Below are 6,277 nucleotides of genomic sequence, written 5' to 3'. Positions count from 1 at the left end.
ACTGAGTTTTGCCATTGTTTTAAGGAGTCTGGCTTACCTGAACATCAAAAACTATCTCATATCGGTCTATTTTTTGTTGGTTCTGTTCGACCTTCGGAATTTTAAAGAAAACTTCATGCAACATTCTTGGTTAGTACTTAGATTCCTAAACCATAACACTGAAATCTAAAGTGACATTGGCGCTATTTGGTACCTTCATCGTAAGCACTTAGACATAGGAAAAATTAATGTGACTTTTTTTTTTTCCCTGTGACTTCTTAATCTATTTATTTATTTATATATTTTACCTGGATTCGACTTGAAGCTGCAAACTATTTTAATTACACTGCAGGCCCTTCCTGGGACTACTAGTATGCTCAGACAAGCGGAATCCTCTCTTGTCAGAGAGAGAGAGAGAGAGAGAGAGAGAGAGAGAGAGAGAGAGAGAGAGAGAGAGAGAGAGAGAGAGAGAGTTTCCTCACAGCTGAATATCATAAAGCAATACTGAACCCCACACTCCTTTGAATGCATCATATTTCTGAACAGTTTCTGTCTCATACTGATTTAAATGTAAGGAAATGTAATTTTTTTTTATGACAACTCAAGAAGTTTTAAATATTTGCTATATATGTAAGTCCCTTTCAAGAAAAGAAACAAGGCACGACCAGACCTGCAGCTTGCTCGGGATGCGTGCAAGAGTTTCCCCTTTACAATAAGTTTATAGCATTATATTCCTAACTTTTATCGTAAATTAAAACATGCTAAAATCTATGGTCAAATAGAGCTCTGTTTCACCAACGAAAATTAAAATAAATATTACTTTATTTTATAGAAATATTTGTTCTGTATTGTTTAAAATGCACATTATTTATTTGTTTTTTTTTATATTTTCACTCTAATAAATAAATCATATATATCCTATCCTCATATTCTTGCATCTTTAACTCAATGCGAAACACCTTTTTAATTTGTAGGCTTACTACCAGAGTAATCGAAAAATGAAAGGCCATCGTTGAAAGAAATTATAACGTAACCATCAGCTGTATCTACTTAAATAACGATATTTGCATCATGCATAGTATTAATTCAATACATCTTTATATCATAAGCATCAGTGCTTATGATAATTTCCTCCTCTTGTTACTGAGGCAATTGCATTTATCAATAATGCAATATGAATTTCCGATGATTTTTCATACTCATCTGACTCTCTTCGACGAGAGAGAGAGAGAGAGAGAGAGAGAGAGAGAGAGAGAGAGAGAGAGAGAGAGAGAGAGAGAGAGAAATGTTGCATTTATCAATAACATACAATGATTTTTCAATGAAAATCATATTTCATACTTATCTGACTCCCTCCGACGTAAAAGAGAGAGAGAGAGAGAGAGAGAGAGAGAGAGAGAGAGAGAGAGAGAGAGAGAGAGAGAGAGATGTTGTATTTATCAGTAATACAATATGAATTCTCAATGCAAATCATATTCCATACTCATCTGACTCTCTTCGACGTAAATGGTGCGAGAGAGAGAGAGAGAGAGAGAGTTGTTATATATGTGAGCGTAAGTTACCTGATACTTGAGGTGTATATAAAAATTGTTTATGGATAGATTTCCCATTACATTAGCTAGAACAAAAATGGGAGAAAATACACAGAATATTTTCTTATCGGAGTAATAATACCTTAGCACAAGAGGAATATCGTCCGAACTTACAATACTTTATTTCTGAGAGCTCTATGATACTGGTATGACGATCAAAGCAATAAGACGGTTTTCTGATCAAACGAGGGGGGGGGGGGGGGGGGGGCGTGCCATATGCCTCATCTAAATTTTAAAAACAAAAGACAAAGAAGGGTCGGGTATTGAGACGAAGGATGACATCAAACTCCCTGGCTCTCAAAAACCTAATAATCATAAGGGTCACATGAACAGAAGCATGAACGAGGCGTGATCCGACTTCCAGCTTAATAGGGACGCGTGCAAGATTTTCCCCTCATGCGTAAGTTGTAAACGTTATATTCATAACTTGACGCAAATTAAAACACTCCCTTTTCTATTAGATTACAGGCTATTACTATGAGATTCAGGGCCTCTGTAACACGGTTTTTTCGCAATAACTTTTTATCTATGCATTTCATAAATATAACGCTTATTCAGAATACATATTAGAACAACACATAAATTTTGAGTGTATTCTGCACTACGTAGGTTGAATAAATCTGGTACTTATAATGTAAAAGTGACCTTTTTTGAAGACGGGCCAACTTACTCAGAGAAAAGGTTTCGAACGCACTCGTTACGTAACTTATGACAGCATTTCTTCCCTCTTTCTCGATGGATGATTGGCTATACGTAACGAAAGCTAAACCTCTGGCAACAATGACATACAAATTTAAATACAAGCAAAGCAGTACACCTTTATGAACTCTGAAACCTCTCCACTGATAATTGTCATAATGAACAAACCAACAAAATATGTAAATAAATACAAAAACACTTCGATTATTAGTCTAACTCCCAAAATAAGTTTCCAAAGAAATTACAGTCTAATTTATAGGTCACAATCAGATTGACAAGATGTAGGGAATAGTTGGTAATTATCAAAAACATAGTAGACAAGCTTGATTTGATAACTGCTATATCCAATGTCAAGGAATTTTTACTTATTGGCTATCTACCTATTTACTGAAAAAAAAATAGCCGGTACCGTATATTGGCTTTAAACCTTCACCAATAATGATCGTCAGAATGGTGATTCCATGAGGCTCCACCCACTTTCGCCTCGTTATAATTCAGGATAACACTGAAGGCTACCATGGGCATTGTTGGATTAGAAAATTTAACTTCTGGCTATAAAAACTAATTTCTCGAGTAGTTGTAAGAGTGCTAAATGATCCTCAAGGATCCCAGCAGTTGGCCTCAACGTTTAATTCATGTATATTACTGTTATACTGTTGCGGCACTACTGCTACAGTAGTATTACTACGCTAGCACTGATACCCCAAACACAACTATGTATCGTTCCGCCATTCATAAAGTCTTTGGGTTTCAGAGCCGATGGAATTTCTGTTCTGGTGGATGGGCGGGGCAACATTTAGTCAAAAGGTGTTTGTTTACCTTGCTTACGTAATGAATGTTTTTCGACTCTTGGCTCGTTATCATTGGCCATGGCGTCGGCTAGACCATTTTTACTCTATAAAAATTAAAACTATCGGGTTTAGGTTATTGATAATGCTGACAAAATTTGTGTGTGGTTGTAAAATATACATATGTCAACTTTCAGCTACATCCGATGCTTTGACAAAGAGCAAAGTCCAAAAAACCGTGTTACAGAGACCCTGAATCTCATAGTAGATTAGAGGGCTGTAATAAATGTTAACACAATAATTCTGTTCTCTGTAAAATAAAAAATAAATTGGTTTGCTCTTGGCACTTTTCAATTCACTTTTTGACAGGTAAATCGCCATTCTTTACCAGAGAGGTCCGTCGTATTTTAAATAAAAAAATTCCACAGGCATAGATTACTTAGTTCGTGTTCCACCTTGGAAGGACAGAGAGAGAGAGAGAGAAAGAGAGAGAGTTAAATTATGTAGCATTACTTGCATCTTTTGTATACGCGGATTAGGTACTAGCTTTCGCTTAAATTTCAAAGGAATTTCAAATCAAAATTCTAAATGGGGTCCCTAATTAATGAGGAAACTAAATAAATGACTAAGTTGATAAACTTCTCAAAGAGTATGTCACCTCTTTCGGATTTCGTGCATCTTAATCGTGTAGCCATATTCATGTGACTTGAGGAACCTTCCAAAAATATTATTTTAAATCAGCAAAATATCATTGTGTTATTTGTAATAATGACTGTTTTTTTCCTTAAAAGTCCTTCAATAAACCACTGAAATTTTTAAATGTTGCAGTTTGTAAGCTAGTAAAATTAATTTAGGGTAAAACTCGGTGGCTCAATTTATACAAAAAAAGACCCAGTTCATGGTTAGAGATAGAAAAAATATTGATTTCTGTGCTCGATTCTCTGTGCACACAAAAAGGCACTGTATTGTCGTCAATAATAACAATTTATTATTATTTTTATTATTATTTTCATTATTATTTTTTTTTCTTCTATCACAGTCCTCTAATTCGACCGGGTGGTAATTATAGAGTGGGGTTTCGGGTTGCATCCTGCCTCCTTAGGAGTCCATCATTTTTCTTACTATGTACGCCGTTTCTAGGAGCACACACTTCTGCATGCGTCCTGGAGCTACTTCAGCCTCTAATTTTTCCAGATTCCTTTTCAGGGATTTTGGGATCGTGCCTAGTGTTCCTATGATTATGGGTACAATTTACACTGGCATACTATTATTATTATTATTATTATTATTATTATTATTATTATTATTATTATTATTATTATTATTATTATTATTATTATATAATCAATGAAAAATAACATAAAAGCACAACACAGTGCCATCATCTGTTACGTTGTAATGGATCGGTCCTCTCTGATTTTGTTGCATAAATCATCCCTGCCTGTTATTTCCCGCTAATAAATTCAAGTCTTCATAAATCACCCGATGCTATTTTTCATCAGCATAGCCCCTCCCGTCACGATGTAAAATGTTCCTTTCTTCACCCTTCAAGAAAGGTGGAATAATAAGTCATCACTCATCTCCAATACCGACTTGACAAAGGTTAGCAGCCAACATGACTCTTTCGGGAAATAAATTCCTCCATATTGAAGTCACGTATTTATGGTCTTCATCTAAGAAGGGTCATTTAATTTATCTTATGAGACAAGACATTTAATATTATCTCTCTCTCTCTCTCTCTCTCTCTCTCTCTCTCTCTCTCTCTCTCATCTGCATCTGTGTGCGTGCGCATTTAGTAGTAAGCACAATTTTATCGTAACGGTCGGTGTTTTTGGAAACCGAAAAGATACAATAATATAATTAATTTTTCTACGAAATATGTTCCTTTCTTTACAGTCTACATAAATTGCACTTTTGTCAATTACTTCGATAGCAAGAACAAGGTCCTGCATTGCAACAGCAAAAGTAGGGACATGTTCTCTCAGTTAAGCCAAAAGTTGTCCAATGCTATTGTTGCAACGCCATCTATTTTAAGGAGTAAATAACCGCACTCATTTTTCAGAGAAGCAACTCATTTGTAACTCAAGTCCACGCATATGTATCTCCTTGGAAATGTTATTATTATTATTATTATTATTTTTTTTTTTGCAGCATCAAAATCCATCTTCTTTGATAGGGAGGATTTCACATCTAAACAATGAACTTTTTTCACTGTCATGTAAATATGATGCATTTCAATTACCCAGCAAACAATGGAGATGCTTATAATTCCTCGAAATCACTCGTTCATGACATAAATTAGAATTCAAATATGGCGTCCTTTCATTAAACACTGACTCGAATCGTACAGTCAGACAGAATTGTTGATGTAATATAGCAACTTAATTTGAAGGTGAATCATCTTAAGCCTTAATGATAGTGATTCATCTCAGACACGGCGCGACTTCTGCCGAGACCCCAGTCATTTGCATGATGACGGTCCACTAATTATAACGCTTTTATTATACAAGTTACAATGGTGTTTGAGGCTTCGCCAAATTGCGAGGGAAAAGGGAAGATCCGTAGATGCCTCATTCTGAATTATCATAGAGACATAGTGAAACTAAGCAGATGTAGTGAGGGTAAATTGCTTTCCCATACATAGGAAGTCTGCAAGATTTCTTTCTGTGAGAATTGACATTGTGAAGAGATTGAAGTTTGGTGGCGATAGGGAGCTCCAGCTTCTTCTTATTCGTCTTTTCTCTCTCTCTCTCTCTCTCTCTCTCTCTCTCTCTCTCTCTCTCTCTCCACCTCGTCTTTGAAAACCTTTTATTTCTAAATCCTGGTCCCACTATTTCTTTTTCCACATACACACATCTCCTTTTAATTGCTCTCTCTCTCTCTCTCTCTCTCTCTCTCTCTCTTTGAAAACCTCTAATTTCTAAATCCTAGTCCCAATATTCTTTTTCCACATACACACATCTCCTTTTAATTGCTCTCTCTCTCTCTCTCTCTCTCTCTCTCTCTCTCTCTCTCTCTCTCTCTCTCTTCCTTTATGTTAATCCTTCCCACACACAAACCAGACTGTATGATATGGGCACGTTTCTTGACTGTTCATCGTATATTTCGAGTTTGCTAGATATATGGCCTTACGAAATACGCCAATGAAACATAGAGAATATTCAACCGCCCAACCCCCACCGTACTCTCTCTCTCTCTCTCTCTCTCTCTCTCTCTCTC

This window comes from Macrobrachium nipponense, chromosome 13 (genome assembly GCF_015104395.2).
Source record: "Macrobrachium nipponense isolate FS-2020 chromosome 13, ASM1510439v2, whole genome shotgun sequence".
Lineage (NCBI taxonomy): Eukaryota > Metazoa > Arthropoda > Malacostraca > Decapoda > Palaemonidae > Macrobrachium > Macrobrachium nipponense.
Note: the sequence above shows the minus strand (reverse complement) of the source record.